This window comes from Canis aureus, chromosome X (genome assembly GCF_053574225.1).
Source record: "Canis aureus isolate CA01 chromosome X, VMU_Caureus_v.1.0, whole genome shotgun sequence".
Lineage (NCBI taxonomy): Eukaryota > Metazoa > Chordata > Mammalia > Carnivora > Canidae > Canis > Canis aureus.
In genome coordinates, this window is record NC_135649.1 from 118,250,068 (window position 1) to 118,266,853 (window position 16,786).

The 16,786-nt window shown below is 51.6% G+C and overlaps 1 protein-coding gene across 2 annotated transcripts in view; it reads right to left on the minus strand.

The window, feature by feature from the left end:
• TBL1X (transducin beta like 1 X-linked) overlaps positions 1–15,719 on the minus strand; it is a 211,967-nt gene extending 196,248 nt beyond the window's left edge. Inside the window, exon 1 of one of the 2 annotated variants that reach the window (XM_077888299.1) lies at positions 15,576–15,719. The gene's annotated coding sequence lies outside the window, so the exon portion shown is untranslated. Of the gene's footprint in view, positions 1–13,805; positions 13,918–15,575 lie in introns of those variants that run through there. The other variant, XM_077888298.1, reaches the window with a different exon arrangement.
• Positions 15,720–16,786: the final 1,067 nt, after the last annotated feature.

The window sequence follows — 16,786 nt, forward strand, 5'->3', positions numbered from 1 at the left end:
GCGAACTCGTCACAAACCCAGTCCTGGGCCTTAGCCTAGACTCACTAAATCAGACATTGTGGGGGTAGGGCCTGGCAGTCTGTGTTTTAACAAGCTGTCCACGGGGTTCTGGTACACGGTGAAGGTTGAGAACCTCTAGGACGGCTACAAAAATATTTATAGCAGCAGTATTCGTAAGAGCCAAAAAATGTTAACAATCCAAAAGCCCAACAACTGGGCAACAGATAAACAGAACTGTGGCACATCCCAATCCCAAAAAATCCTACCTGGCAATAAAAAGGAATGAGTTTGTGAGACGGGCCACAACACAGATGAAACCCCCAATCATTATGTTGAGTGAAAAAAAGGTAAAATCAGGAGTACAGACTGTGTGATCTCATTGATATAAAACTCTAGAAAATGCAAACTGATCTAGTAACAGAAAGCCAATCAACGCTCGGCCTCCAGGCAAGGATGGGGGGGGGGGGGGAGATCACAGAAAGACACAAGGAAGTGTGAAAGCGTGGGAAATATTTATTTTGACACAAAAACAGATAGACGGGTAGATTACCTACGTGTTTGTGAAACCCACACCACAATCAAGATAACGAGAAACCTGATTAGAGGCACAATTCATAAACGCCTGCTTTACTGTGCTTCAATCATACTTTAATACAGTCGTAAAAAGCAAGCAGGCCGATGGAGAAGTAGGATTGCACTTGGATAAAAACACAGGACTGGGATCCCTGGGTGGCGCAGCGGTTTGGCGCCTGCCTTTGGCCCAGGGCGCGATTCTGGAGACCCGGGATCGAATCCCACATCAGGCTCCCGGTGCATGGAGCCTGCTTCTCCCTCTGCCTATGTCTCTGCCTCTCTCTCTCTCTCTCTGTGACTATCATAAGTAAATAAAAAATTAAAAAAAAAAAACAAAAAAAAAAACAAAAAAAAACACAGGACTGCACATTTGCACACGGACAGCCAAGCACGCTCGAGGCAGATCTATACGGCCACACTCATAGACTGAATATTGATTATTTCTGGGGAAGAGGACGAGAGGATACAAGCCCACGGAGCTGGACTCCATGGACATCAGCGTACCATCATGTATCACCTCGGGGAAAAGCCTGAGCTTAGAACACGCAAGAGCAACACAAAGGGGATGTCAGGAGATCTCGCACCTTGGAAGGCGCCAAGGAAGGCTGGGGGGGTGGGGGGGGTACAGAGGGGAGGAAGAGGCCCCGCGAGGCAGAAACCAGAGCTGGAGGGAAGGCAAAGCTGTGGCAGTGACGAGACACAGACGCAGGTGTGCAGGTCGGAGTCCCAGGCAGGGGGCCCCACTTCTCAGGGGGCTCCGGCACACGGGCCCAAAGACCCTAAAAGCAGACAGAGGGAGGGCGCTGGCACAGGGGGCGACCACCAGTGCACGTTTCAGGGGAGCGACTGCCTGTCCTGGAGAAACCCCGGGGCTCATAAGCAGAGGCACAGAGGCCACCCCCCAGCCAGTCCAGAAACACTCTGAGTGACAATGTGCTGTTGGACGCAACCCCTTCCGTTCGGACAGTCCTAATTTTCAGAGTCTCTCTGGAAGGTCTGGATCTTTCTCCCTCTCCTCTCACCTCTTAGGGAAACAGATAAAGATGAAATGTGAGTCCTGGATCAAAGCCAAGAGGTGGCCCCTATTTCTCTGCCTCTGATGCAACTTCATTGTTTGCAAGTGAATATTTCTAAAGGGATTAAACGTAATCTTCCCCAAGTTAACTCCAAAAATTGTGTTTATCCTGTGCTTTAAAAAATAAGAAATCCCCATTTCCCTGGAACGCACAAAGACTGAAAGAGCTCCGGTAGGCCGATGGTCCACCTTTACTCCTACCGCGTCACAAAGTCTTCGTGGAAGACCCAAGTACCTCATTTAAATCTCCCCCAGACGCAAGGCTCCAACAGCAGGGTTTCTTGGCCTCCACACACCGACCTCTGGGGCTGGGGAACTGTTACTGGTAAAGGGGACCGTCCCCGGGCATCGCAGACGTGTGACAGCACCTCTGGCCCCGACCCAACAGACGCCAGGGGAACCTCTTCCCCATTTGTAGACACCAGAAAATGTCCCCAGACACTGTCCAGTGTCCCCCAGAGGCAGGAAGGCCCCCAGTGGAGGAAGAGTGAGCTGAGGAATAAGTATCCCAGGCCAAGAGCAAACTTCCCTCCAAGCCTCCGATTCAACGCCGTGGAACAAACACGGGGGGACCGCAGGGACAAGGACGAGGGCCCAGTGGAGAGCTGGAGAGCTCGCTGGAGAGCTCGGCCCCGGCCCACACTCCTCACCTGTCCCAGGTGCCCTTTATGCAGGATCCCCAGATTCTTAATATGACCCCATAAGACAAGCTCCTCCAGATTCTGGGCCAATCACTTCCCACACAGTCCCCCGTTGAGAGCCTGCAAGAACTTCACGACCACCCTGATTTTGCAGATTTTGCAGAAGAGGGAACGGACTCCTGCCGCCTATTATCCTGGTTTCCTTCCCCTTCTCCCCACTAATCCCTCTCCCGGGAAAGGGCAGGAAGTCCATGAAATTGGGCCTCACCCTCCACCACTGGGAAGGCACAGAAGTACTTGTTCTGAGGCAAGGGAGATCTGCAGACAGAAAGGAGATGAATGGCCTCCCGTGGCTGGGAGGTAGGAGCCACGATTGATGGCAAATGGACACGAATGACCGTATTGAGGAATGAAAATCGATTATGACGATGGCTGCACAACTCCGTAAATTTACTAAAACTCATTGAGTCGTACGCTTAAAATGGGTGATTTTTATGGTATGTAATTTATACCACAATAAAGTGGTTTCAGAAAATCAACCTGATATAAGTCAGATTTAGAGTTCCATATTAAATTAAACACACCGCAAGCGGGCATCCACAGCAATCCAAAGGCAAAGCAAACATCTAGGGCAAACCCAAACAAAAACAAAGTAACACACAGCTTGCAGGAAGGGAATGACAATCCAACCTGAATCTACAGCGCGTACAACTCAATCCTGTGAACTAAACAAGGCTTCTACCAACTGCCCAACCCCGTGGTATGGACAGAGAAATTCCACTCCGCCAAACATCTGGGCCAGCAGAAACCCACACCAAAAAATACACTTGTCCAAATATAGAACATTCAATGGAAAAGCAAACACGACAGGAAACAGAGGAGGCTGGTCATTTACTCTGAGATGGCCAACTGCGCCCAATCTTCCCTGAAGGTAAATGTCATGCTAAAAACTGGGACCCCCAGCTTAGCCCTGTATCGTGCCAGGCATCGAACACAGAGGCCACCAAGAAAATCAAAATTCCCAAGGGACAGCTTATTCTGGGTGCCATTTTATATTTAAACATGAATCGGGAAATAAAAACATACAGCCCCGTTTTAAGTAACTTTTCAGAAAACATGTCCAGGATAATAAAAAAAATAAATAAAACAAAATGAAACTAGAAACTATTACATGAATGCGCACTGTACAGCCTGAGATAAAAATGAACTATTTCCATGAGCTAATCCTACTCTATATTTAGGTTGAGTATACGAATGTAATTAACCAAGGTTATATAATTTTGCTGACATCAAATTTCCAATTACAAAGCTTCACATACAATTATTTGAACTACAATTGATTTTTTTTTTCCTCTGGAAAAATGAAGATAGCTAATTTTAATAACCCAATCTTCCTAAGGAAGAGGAACTGCCTTCTCTGATACAAATTATGTAAACGGTACTTCAACAAAGCTATAAACTAATTTGTTTTTATATTCTCTTTCGAAGGTTAGCGTACACATAAATTTAATGTTCTGATGGATTTTACCATTTGCCCTGTTTCCCGGCACCCCTGCTTCATGCACCTAGGCCGCATATTCTCAGAAATCATACATATCTGCACAGATACACGCATATCTGCACTTCACCAGTATCCGAGGTTTGCATTGAGGAAATAGAATCCACTTTTGTCCAGGCCCCTAGGAAGACTCTCCTTTTAGGGCCATTTTCTGAGCTACATCTCTGAAATACTACACAGGGTAATTTGGGAGGCAAACAATCAAATGAATAATTCTTGGTGTTTTACCCAAAAATAAAGAAGAGGATTCCGGCTCAAAGCTGAAGTGATTCACTGGTGTCTGGTTGACCTACTTGCAATATGAAGTCAAGACCTGGACATAGCTCAAGGAGTCTGGCTAAAAGCAAAATACTTGCTGTAACTTCTCTTTCTTCTTAAAGCGGCAGGCTGCGGGGGCAGGTGAAGTACATTCCCAAGACGCTAATCATAAATGATCTACTACTGGAACTTCCATGTATTGATCTCTGGAGCAGAGAGACAAAGGCTCATGACACAACAGTTAAAAAAAAAAAAAAAATCTTTCCTGTACAGTAGGTGCCTTCAATCGCTATAAAGAGAAGTAATTTTTTTTTAAGTAGGAGATAAAGACTTCACTTTACCAAAAGACAAATGAACGTCTACGTAGGTCCTGAGCAGCGTTAGTGACACGTGGCCCTCAGCAGCCTGTGGACATGTAGAAGTGAACCAGAATTGTGAACCTGCAGGCTCTGGAATTCACTTGCAAGTCTTCCAGGCTTTGTTTTACATACAAAGTTACATTGCAAATTCAGTACTCACAAAGGGAAAAAGAGATGTGAACACCAAAAATTACATAGAAAAACCAAAGCTACCCTATCAATCATTTCAAGTTAGACAGACAGACTGCTGTGGAAATATGTGGAGCTACCTGCAGAGGACACTTAGTCTCAGGAAACCCAAACCTTCGACCATTCTCAGCAAATGAGCTCAGACAAAAGACCTTACGTTTGTGGAGTTAAGTCTTGATTCTTACCCACAGCCCACAGTGTGGTCTGAATCACGAATTTAATGTTCATATTTATTTGCTCTCTTGACATCAGTAATACACCATCGACTGAGGTTTTTTTTTTTTTTTTTGAGTTTTCTCTTTATTATTATTTTTTTTAAGTAGACTCCCCATCCAGCGTGAAACCCCACGTGGGGCTTGAACTCAAAACCCTGAGATCAAGACCTGAGCTGAGATCAAGAGTCAAAGGCTCAATCAACTAAGCCACCCAGGTACCCCCTACATTTTCTCTTAAAAGAGGAAGAAGAAAAAAAAAAAAAAAAAAAAACCTCTCTACTGTGAAATATTTTTAAAAATGTATTTAATAACAACCATGACCGATGAAACAGAGGTCTTTGGAAAAAGACCCAACCACTACACAGCCAAACTGAAGAAAGCCAAAGACGTTCCTGACAATCCCATCCGTCCCTGCACCCTCTTCTCACGTGGGTTGTCCTCTAAAGTCTGAGTCTCTTCAACAAGCCTGGTTCTCAGGAGCCCTGAGGGCAACCACCAATGAAAGCAGCTGATTGATAAACAGAATTAAGTGATTATGAAAACACTGAGTCTCGAAATGCATGAAAAGGACAGCCCTATCCCCAGGCTTCCTCATGCACCTGCAACCGAGGTACCTGGTGCTAAGACACAAATCTGGTTCCAGCTTCTCCAGCGCGCAACACCCAGAGACCCAGGCGCGCACACACACTCTGGCGGCTGCAGCCACGGGGAACAGGGAGTACGTGTTGGTTTAAAGGAAATGTACTCAGAAGCCCATGAAATTTTTCAGCGAGTCCCATGAAATTTATAAGGCAACTCTAATTTCCACAGGCCTCTCGCCTTGTTCTCATCTGGTCTACAATAATTTCTGTCATGCACTGGACACGTGACATCATTAATTCTTATTTTCATCAACTTCTGAGCTGGGTACACCTCGAATGTTGTTTCTCCTGGCGAGGCTTTTTAAAGCATTCCACTACAAATCCCTGGAAATGGTTGAAATTGGCGTAGAATCACCCGCGCATCTTAGAAATACCAATCTGATGTGGTATTTTTTCATGACCAAGTTAAAAGTTAAACCAAACCGTGTCTCCCAGACCGATCTGCAACTGTCAGGAACTGGCAATCACTGTTTTGGAGCTGATAATTCTGAATACTTGAGTCTTTACCAACACTGACTTGGCATTAAAGTTGCGTGGGACTCAAGTGCCTGATAAGGATTCTGCTGGAAAAAGAACCTAAGGCAGGGACCCAAGTTTAATCCGTTCCCCAAATGAACCAAATGGTAGAGACATCAATTCTCAGCTCAGCTGCTTTTACCAAATACAACCTACAACTCTGCAACCACCTGGAACTTCTTTATTTTTTTGCAACCACCCAGAAGCTGGGAATTAGGTTTGCATGCTGGTGCAACAGATTTCTGCAGGACAGGACTTCAGTGACAGACTTCTACTCCTCTTTCTCATCTCTCATCTTCAAATGGATGTCAGGATTACAAGGATAACTGGAGGAGCAGAGCTGACCTGGTTAAAGCCTAAGTACTCCCTGCACAAGAAACAGAAATCGCTGCTCAGCTATGCTGAATTTTTCTCCCAATTCTTACAATGATTTACACGGTCTTACAGTATTAGCATTTGTTATTTCTGATTTAAGAAATGGCATCACGTATAGTAAGCTTCTTTTTGTCCTCCTTTCCACCTATTGGGATACCCAAACAAGCAGAAGCGTTTGCAGAACTGAACAATACCAGATGTACTCACGGGCTTGTAAAGCCTGAGGACCATGGGCGAGCAAGTCGACCGAAGGAAGGAACCAAGCACTCTGGAAAGGAACAGTGTCCTAAGCTCACTCCAATATGGGTGATGTCTGGGGACCTAGCTCTCAGGAGACTTTAGTAAAGTTTTCAATTTCTTAGAAAGTGGGAAGGTAATCAGGCTTGGGAGGGTGGAAGCCCTCCTACCTCCTCCTACCTCTCTCTGCATTCTCTCTGGGGGTTGCTGGCAAGTGTTCCAGAAATGGAAGTACTCTGTGCCGGCTACTTAGGGTCATATTCTAGACTCCAGGTTCCAGGGAAGCAAGTGAAGAAAACTCTCATTTTCTTTTCAGCCTTCAGGCTACATCCACCAAGGTAGTGGGGGGAGGGGAGGCGATCACAGGAATTCAAAGGATGCCCTTTGCGCGAATAAACACTGTGAAATGTACCGTAGCATTGTTTGTGCTTAATTTACAGAGTCTGGTGAGACTGGGAACCTACAACAGTCGGAAAAATTATTCAGATGCACCCAACAGGGCAAAGTGTCTTCTGAATTGCCATTTTGTGTGTGTGTTTGTGTGCGCGTGTTTTAAGTAAAACATGTAACTAACGTACCAACCTTAAGTTAAACAGTGCCTATTTTAAGAGTGGGTAAAGTAATAGCCAAAGCATGGGCAGAAAGAATCATCAGTTTCTCTAAACTTTTCACTAATATAAGCCATAACCGTTCCTAAAAACAAACAAAACCAACCCAACAATCAAATAGCATCCCTTTTCCAAATTAAAGCCCTCACACAAGAGATAGAAAAACCCAAGATCAGCTCACCTACCCTCTGACTCCACACGTGAGGACACACGTGGTTTTAAAGGACCTCACACAAGCAGGCGGACCACCCAGGGCAGGACGAAAGTAGCCAAATGCCAAAAGACCAAGTCAGTTCCTCTAGAAAGCATGCCAGTTCTTATTAGATCACAAAAAGTAAAATTATGGCCCAAAGTAAATTGCAGGTCAACAACTACATAAAAGCACAGACACAGAAATTCATTTTTTCCCTACAACAAAGTAATGCAAATACAACTCTATGTTTTTAGCTTGTTTTATTACCCCACTGGCAAAACTGCACACCTCAACGCGTGGGTCCTGTTTTTGAAACCGAAGACGGGACTTTATAACCTACGGATACGTTTCACATATTAAATGTCTTCCGGGAGTACAATGGGAAGATGCGGGAAACGTTTCTCTGAAAGGGCATCAGAAAACATCCCATTTCGACTAATTTGGCAGCAAGAATTAACTGGCATAAGAAAAGAGCAAATCTTTGGCAGCCCCAACAAGACACCTGATATTCTTTCTCCATGGCTTACAGATACCATTAAGGACCAGTAAGGCTTTCTTCGCCTTGCTTTTGATGAAACCCACAGCGCAAACCCTGCTGTTCTGAGTCAAACGCACAGGCTCAAGCGTGCATAAGTGTGAAGTTCACGTGGCATCAGAGAGAAACAACAAAGGAGGGTCCTGGGAGAGTGGGGGCACCGATCCGGACTTGAAATGCACCTACCAGGACCTGGGGGCGCAGCAGCCCAGCCAGCTCCTCGGTTAGTGCTGGCGGGGGGGGTTACTCCAGGGCGCCAGAGGGACGGCACTGTAGACACTTTGGGGGCCACGGACTTGTTCTGTATCCCCGTTTTGGTGCTGGTTAGACAAACCTATGCATGTGCTGACGTTCATAGAACTCTACGTTGAAAGAGCCGATAGCGTCATCATACGGTGATTCAGAAAACTACACATACACACGTGTATATAAACCAGCCCTAACTTAAGGACGGCGCACCCCGAGAACACAGACCTTGACCTCCCGCCACAGAGTCCGTCCCACACACGATCGTGAACTGACGGACTCACGGCTGGTTTCCCCCACCTGGACACCCCTGGCACGTGGGTCCAGATCATTCTTTGTGCTGGGGACCACCCTGTGTAATGCATATTTGGCAGCATCCACAGAGCCCCTAGACGCCAGGAGCACCCCCATCCACCTCCCCTGAGCTGTGACAACTGCGAATGTCTCTCGATGCTACCGCGAGGACTACGTAGTGGGCAAAACAGGCCTCTCGGAGAACCCCGAGTTGACTGCCAGATTCTAGGGCGCGGGGCTCAAGTCCAGCTGCCGTAACCACCATCTCCCCGGCCCTCATCTCTGAAGTCGTCTCTCCCTGGAACCTGCGTGCCATCCCGTCTCCACCTCTGTTCCCACCCGCCGTGGCACCCGGTTTCTTCCGCGAGACTGAAAAATCTCTTCTCCCGTGCATTCACTTCAAATTTGCCCCATTCCGGCTTTTTGGTGGCTTCCTTCCGTCTTGGATCACCCAGCGGATCAACAAACATTTCATAGCAGCGATGCCCCCGCGAACCTGCCCGCACAGCGAACACAACCCTCTTTGGTCAGGTTCCCCGCACCCGGTCAAGAAGCCCCCCGGGGAGCCAATTTTTCCCTTGAGGCCTGAAGCTCATTTTCTCAGACCAGGCTCTCTGCCCTACATAAACATGTTGACTTTCCTAGTCCCTTCCCACATCCAGCTCTTATTTTGGCTTTGTTGGGTCTCATCTTGCCAATGTGGCCAAGCGCAGGCCGCTTGGGCCAGCCCCGCGGAGAGGACAGAGAGGAGGCAAGGGCCGAGGAGGGCAAGACCCAAGGGGAAACACATCCAGCCTCCGCTCAGGACGCAGTTACTTCCTTCCTACTAAAAATAGCTGGGGGTGGGGGGAGTTTATTGGTCCAAGTTTAAGAAAAAAAAAAAAAAAAAGGCGTTTACAAAACGACTCTAGTCTTGCTTCCTGATTGAAACTATTTTTTAGGGACCCCTGGGTGGCTCAGTGGTTTGGCGCCTGCCTTCAGCCCAGGGTGTGATCCTGGAGACCTGGGATCGAGTCCCACGCTGGGCTCCCTACGTGGAGCCTGCTTCTCCCTGTGCCTGTGTCTCTGCCTCTCTCTGTGTCTCTCATGAATAAATAAGTATCTTCAAAAAAAAAAAAAAAAGGAACTATTTTTTAAATGTCTTTAGAGGTGAATGGTTACCAGCTTATTGGATGTTGCATATTATTTTCTTTTAAAGGGTGGGAAAGAGGGGACAAAGGCAAGGTATCAGGAAACCACAGTTGAGACGTCACCATCTCACACCCAGAGCAACTGTGACCGTCACCTAGGCCAGGCATTCAGTGTGGCACGTCGCATGTCACTGCCGGGGATGCCCCAGCAGGAAGCAGCTAGGGCAGCCCTGGCTACGGCTGACCCAACAGGTCACGGGGACCCTGAAGTCCTGGCGCCGAGGACCTCCGCGAGCGGGACCCCCGCTCCCACCTCTAGAAGACCATCAAGGACATCCCAGGTATTTAATAAGTACCTTCAGCCAAAAGCCAACAGGTCACACCAGAGCGCTGGGGAAGTAGCAGCAACTGAGGACAAATGGCAGAGGGTGATCTGAGAAGCCACCTCTCTGACAGTTATGATTTTGGGTTTTCCCCTCCCCCATCCTCATCTACAAACAAAAATCTCGAACTCCTTACTATAAAAAATACAAAGAACTGTGAATAGGACATTATCAACAAAGTAATAAAAATAACATCCTAACTCAGGGACCCGGTGTACAGGAAACACCTAGCACTGAGCCATTTTTTAAAAAACATACTTTGAAATCTCACTTTGTTGGAAAGATTCCCTATCAGTCTTTTTAATACAGAAGATTCTGACCTCAAGAGACTGAACCTCAAAACAAGACTTAAACTACAAAGGGGTGGAGGGTGCCGAAAGCCCGTGGTAGCCACAAGCCAGGGCTAAACGCACCCCACATGGTCACACCCGCAATCACTCACAAAGGGCCGCGCTGACGGGGACACCCTGGGCTCCCAAGCATCCCAGGCGATGCTCACCAAGATCTGCCTAGTTGGGCCACCTCGGGGACTCGCTAAGGGCTCTCTGCCTTTTCTGATGGGGAAACTGATGCAGAGATGCCACCTGCCTCAGTCAACGTTAAACACTCAGGGAGGTGCTTTGGCTTGGAGTTCCGCTTTTCTATTTCAAAACTGATCCAAAGCACCTCAATCCAAAACCATAGCTCTTAATTTCAGGTTAAGAATCCATTCACTCGGGCGAGCTGGGTCAGCCAGTAGAGCATGTGACTCTTGATCTCAGGGTGGTCAGCTCAAGCTCCGCACTGGGCAGGGAGCCTACTTTTAAAAAAAGAAAGAAAAAGAAAAAAGGGGGGAGGGGACGCCTGGGTGGCTCAGTGGTTGAGTGTCTGCCTCAGGCTGTGATCCCCAGTGCAGGGATCTCGAGTCCCACCCTGAGCTCCCCAGAGGGAGCCTGCTTCTCTGTCTCTCTGTCTCTCATGAATAAATAAATAAATCTTAAGTAAAAAAAAAAAAAAATCCATTTGCTGAAATCACTTTCCTGGGTCAATCACTGGCTGAAATGGGTCTTTTTTTTTTTTTTTAAAGGTTTACCTGTTAATTATTTTCAAACTTTTATACCTTCTCCCTTTCCTCCACAAAGGAGTACACAAACTCCGTTTTATTAATATCTCACTGCATTAACTATAAAGTAGCACCCTTGAAACAGAACTTTCTCCGCAGAACTGTACTAATATGGTGGCCACTAGACACAGGCATCTATTGTGTATGTGAATTCTGGCTACAGGGACTGAAAAAACAGAATTGTTAATTTTATTGAGTGTAAATTAATTTGAATCTCAATGTTCACATGTGGCTACTGGCTACCATATTGGACAATGAAGCTGTAAAAGCCATTCCTCCGCTACGGTCAATGTCTCTTGATCCCAGGGAGCTGGGGCTGTATCCGTACACACACCTCAATATAGATTCTCTTCATGGGCGTGTGTATGTAATTCAAAGAGCTTTAAATAAATAAATAAATAAAGAGCTTTAATGTCCAAATGTGAGCAGTCATGCTAGGTAGGCATGAAAACAGGAACACCAAGCCTAAGACCCGAGCTTCAGGAATCAGATAAGCCTCCCTCCACTGTATGTTTGCAAGTCAGTTCTCTGCAGCAGAATGGAAATAATCATTGCTGGCACAGGGCATGAAGTGCCTGTAAAATCCTCAGTGCATGGCATTCAAATAACGTGAAGACAATTATTCGACGTGCACAATAGCAACTCTAAAATTTATAAGCAGCTTTATAGTTTTCAGAAAACGTACACACGTGTTCTTTTTCACGTTTCCTCACAATACACAGTGAGTACCACGATTTCAATTTTCCTTTTCTTCTTTTTACACATATAGAAAAGACACTCAGAAAAGCTGCAGCAGTGGAGCGCAAGAGGGTGGGCCCTTTCACTACTTCAGGCCAAATAGGGACAAAGGCTGGGTTTGTAGCCAAGCATTATGTGTCCAGACGGAGTTGGATTCCAGGGCTCTGTCCACCTCTCTGCAAGCCCTAGAACCACTGAGCCCCTCCTGACAGGCCGTTCAGGGAAATTCCAGATGCCATCGCACAGATGAGGAGCCCAAAGCTCCCACAAGTGAAGATGAGATCAAGACCAACCGCCACATGACTCCGGCACCATCCCTACCCAGCCCAGGGAAACCTTCAAACATTCAGGAGGAGTGAGGTTTGGGAAATGTAAATGGGGGTGTTGTTGATAATTACTGGACTGATTAAGCTCTCTATAAAAGCAAAAAGAGAAGCCAACCCCACAGGATCCAGGGATCCTTGCCCTGCAGCGCACACTAGCAACTCAAACACCTAAAATCCTAATTTTTGTCCCACAGGTGTGTGTTAAGGGCTGGAATCCCCTTAAGGGCCATTTTAATAAGTGGGTCAAGTGACGAAGTTCAACTTTTATCCCTGGATTAGTTATCCAGCTGTGCGTTTTTCCAGGAGAATCTGCAGCACACCTGAGACATTACCATCTTCTAAAATGAAAGTGTCATCCTAACGTCTTCATTGGGCCATACTCCACATTCTGGTCCCCCATCCCCCACCGCCTCTTTTCTAGAAATGAGTAGTTGTAAACTTTTTGTAAAACGGTGAAGAGCCATTTGCTACCCGGAAGCCCCCACTTGGGACCTTAGCAGGGCTCTCCCTAGCCCCCCCGCCCCCACTTCTCCACCCCCTTAGGGTCCCGCCACTCCCCTTCCAGGTTAAAGCAGGGGCTCCGGCGACTCATCAGAAGAGAAAAACATCCAGAAAAGTCGGGTCAAGCCCCATGTGACAATACAGAGCACAAACAGTTGCAGATGCAATGGGAGGGTGGGAGGGGGAGGTGTGTGTTTGTGGGTTCTGCTGCACAGCAGCACCGACTGGCGGGGGGGGGGGGTGCGGGGTGCGGGGGGGGGGGGAGCACCGCTAACTTTGTGGAATTTGCAATGCAGTGGGTCGGAAAATGCCAGGCCGCGCGGGGAGTGGGAGCCGAGGCCTGAGCGACCGCGCGCTCGGCGACGCACGTGAAGCGCAGGCCCTGCTCGCGCGGGCGGGCCTCCAGCGCCCCCGGGTCGCCGCCGCCAGCCGCGCCCCGCCCCCTCCCGGTGGGGATGCGCCCCCACCCCAGGCGCCGAGCAACAGGTCTGCACCCCCGGCAGGCCGCGCTCTGCAGACCCCGCCTCGCCGGGGCGCCCCCCAACACACACACGTCGCCCTGGGCCGGGCCCCGCGCTCGGGCCGGCAGCTCCCGACTTCCTTGACAGTTTCTGCGTCTGCGAACTGAGCAGCCGCCGGGCCCGCGCCGCCGCCGCCGCCGCCGCCGCCGCCACTGCCGCCGCCGCGCTCCCCGGTCCCGGTCCCGGGCCGGCTGGCCGGCGCCCGCCGATGAATGGGGCGCCCCTCCCCCACGGGGATCCCGCGGCCCCGGGAGCGCCAGACAAAGGGACCCCGGGCGCCGGCCGAGCGCTTCCCCAAACTTAGCGGCCCCCGCGGCCCCGCGCGCCCGCACTTCGGGGAGCGGCCGCCCCGGGGCATTGTCCCGCCTGCAGGGAGCGCGCCGCACCCGGCCCCGCCGCGGGGACACTTGGGGACCCGGCCCCGCGGAGCCCGAAGGAGCCCGGCGGAGCCCGAAGGAGCCCCACGGAGCCGCGCGGAGCCCCGCGGCGCGGGCGGGGCGTGCATGCGCCCCCCACCCCCCACCCCCCCGCCGCCGAAGTTTGCGCCCCCCGCCCGCGCCCCGCGCCCGCGCCCGCGCCCCGCGCACTCACCTCGCCGCCCGCCGCGCAACTTGTGGCGGCGCCGCCGCGCTCCCGGCCTCGCTGCCGCCGGCCGCCGCCGAGCCCCGGCCGTGCCCGTGCCGCGGCCGAGGAGGGCCCGGCGCCCGGAGCAGCCTCGCGCCGCCCCCGGGCCGCCCCCGCCCCGCCGCCGCGAGTCCCCGAGACGCGCGGGCGCTGGAAAGTTTCGGGTGCCGAATGGCGGCCGAGGGCGCTGCGGCGGCGGCGGCGGCGGCGGCGGCGGCGGGGCGGGGGCGCTGGCGGCTCCTCGCTCCCGAGAGCCGAGTGGGGGGGGCTGGGGCGGGAGCGGCGGCGGCGGCGGCGGGAGAGGGCGGGACGGCGGGAGGGACCGGCACGGGCAGTGACCTCCGGGCGGGGCGGGGGGGCCGGCGGCGCGCCGACCCCGGCCGGGAGGGCTGCCAGGGGGGCCGCCTGGCACGGAGGGCGGGACGGCGCCCCAACCCCCAGCCCGGCCCCTCCCCCTCCCCCACGGCCGGGGGGAGGGGAACCCGCGTCCGCGCCGCCCCGCCCCGGCGCCCTGGGGGGGCCCGTCCCCGCCTGCCCCTCCCCCACGGCGGGGGGAGGGGCGCAATCCGCGCGGCCTGCGGGGGCCCGCGTGCTAACCCAGCCCCCGCCCTACTGCTGGGGGGCGGGGGCCTGCGACCCTGCACGGCCCTCCACCCCAGGCTCGGTCCTCGGCACCCCACCCCCACCCCGCCTAGTGTGGGTGAGGGGAGCCCGGGTCTCTCCCTCCCCCACCCCGTGGCCTGCAGGGGGACGAAGGGGACCCGGCCTACCCGCCCCCCCCCCCCCCCCCCGCAGTCCTAGTCCCAAACCCAACCTTTTCCCCCACTGCCTGGAGGGGACAGGAACCCGGGCCACCACCCCCGCGGTTTCCGGGGGGGGGAGGGGGAAGGGAAACCCGAACCACTGCTAGAGTCCTACCCTCCCCCACCTCCAAAAGCAGCTGCCCCGCTGCCCTAACCACCCCCTGCAAGCTGCCCGAGGGTGCACCTCCCTCAAAAGGCGCGGCTCGGAGGGCCCCCCAAGGCCTCGTCCCCCCCTCCCAAGAGGCTGGGGGCTCAGGCGGAGCCTCGACCTTTGCAAAACACCTCCCGGAAAGAGCCAGAAATGCTTGGGGAGAAAGAAACTCGGAGAAAAGACACACAGAGGGGGAAGCCAGGAGCGGAGCTCCGGGGCAGGGCGGGGGCGCTGGAGCTGGGGGCCCGGGGCTCTCGGGCCTCCTCACTCCCGCCCCCCACCCCACCCCACCCCACCGCACCCCACCCCCTGGCTCCGCGAAGGGTTTTCTGTTGCAATGGCTTACTCGGCCCAGCCCAGCGCACCCAAGGCCCCAGAGCTCCCTCCACCCCGCGGCTGGGAGACCCCTGCCCGCCGCTCGCGGCCTTAATTCCATTAAACCCGCACCGCGCCCACCACCCCACACTGGGGCGTCTGCTTTGTTGAATATTTGAAGATAACTCTGCCCCTCCCTTCCGTGTCTAATGAGCTTTGCGCTCAGAGCCCAGTACACTCAGCATTTTAAACTGTAACCTCACTTGCTCCTTCTGGGACACTGGACCATTTGTTGTTCAGGTTGTTGGGGGGAGGAGGGGCCCGAGGTGAGTTTTTAAGGGGCTGGTCCTCCATCAAAAAGGCGGACCTAGACCTCAGCCGGCCAAATACTGCTGTAAAACGTCAATGATGTAAAACGACTGTTGCTACACCATTATTAGAGCACATCAATAAAAAATACACACTTACACAGTCTCCATAATTGTGAATCAGCAGAATAGATTGTGTCTTATTATGTATCAGTTGCCATTCAAGGGCCCCCCAAAAGGACGTGGTGGGGCCTTCCCTGGAGCCTGCCCTTCGATGCTCCCCGGCTCCCTGGGCTTGTGCGGACTGATGCTGAGGTATTACATGCAATCGAAAAACCAAGGGTGCAATAGAAAGCCCGAGCAAGCTCATGATGCAACCCTGCCCGAGTTACACGTGCTTCCCTTCCCCCACCGCCTGCTGGTGGGAGCGCTGCGTTTTTTCCGCCTGTAGGGTCACATTGTGGTTGATTGATTCTCCTTTCGCCTTGCTCAGTCATTCAGATTTGGAAAGTAAATAACAAGTTGACATCATTACAGCTCTCGGCTTTACGGGGACGCGGCCCTCGGCTACCGCACACTCTCGAGTAGCCGCGCAGCCCAAACTGGCCCTCGGGCTGGCCAGCCCTGCCGGTCGTTAGCCGCTTGGAAATTCGGAGCTGAGCTCGGTGAAAAGCCTCTCTGGACCTTTTGATGACTCGGCAGGTGCCAATCATTGAAAGGATAGGAAAGGGGTGGGAATCCTCGCTCCCCACTGTGACCACCGGTGTGTGGCCGATTCTGACAGCTGGCCTTTGGTGTAGCAGTGAGAGCCAGCGAGCTCAGAATCCATCCTGTCTCTTGGGTAATGTCCCAACAATCCCAAAGGTCTTCCATAAGTAGGGAGCCTGGCTTATCCTAGGCCCCCTCTTCCTGTCTGTAAGACCCCAGACAGGAAAATACACCGCCTACCTTTATCATGATGTCACTGAAATTTCCTCTTTCTGAAATGCTAGATGAGTGGTAGGTAGGTGGTAAATTAGACTCTTTTATCTCATGTGTTTTGCAGATCTCTCAAAAGTGTGTGTCTTATGAAGTGGGAGAAAACAAGGGAAACAGGAAATAGAGCAGAGCAGGAAAGGAGCTATTGCATTGTGAAAAAAGCTAAAGGTTAATAGGGAGAGTGTGAGCAGCGATGATTTCCACCGGCATCCGCGGCTCAGGATCTATCTATATGCCAAACAATTATTTTTGGTTTTCCTGGCTGGAGGGAGCTGACAAGAGCCTGCTTGCAACAAATGCTATCAGTATTTCCCCCTAAACAGTAGCCAAAATTTTAATTAAAAGGCAGGAGGAGCCCACGCAAATATACTCAACTAATTTGACGAAATTAAA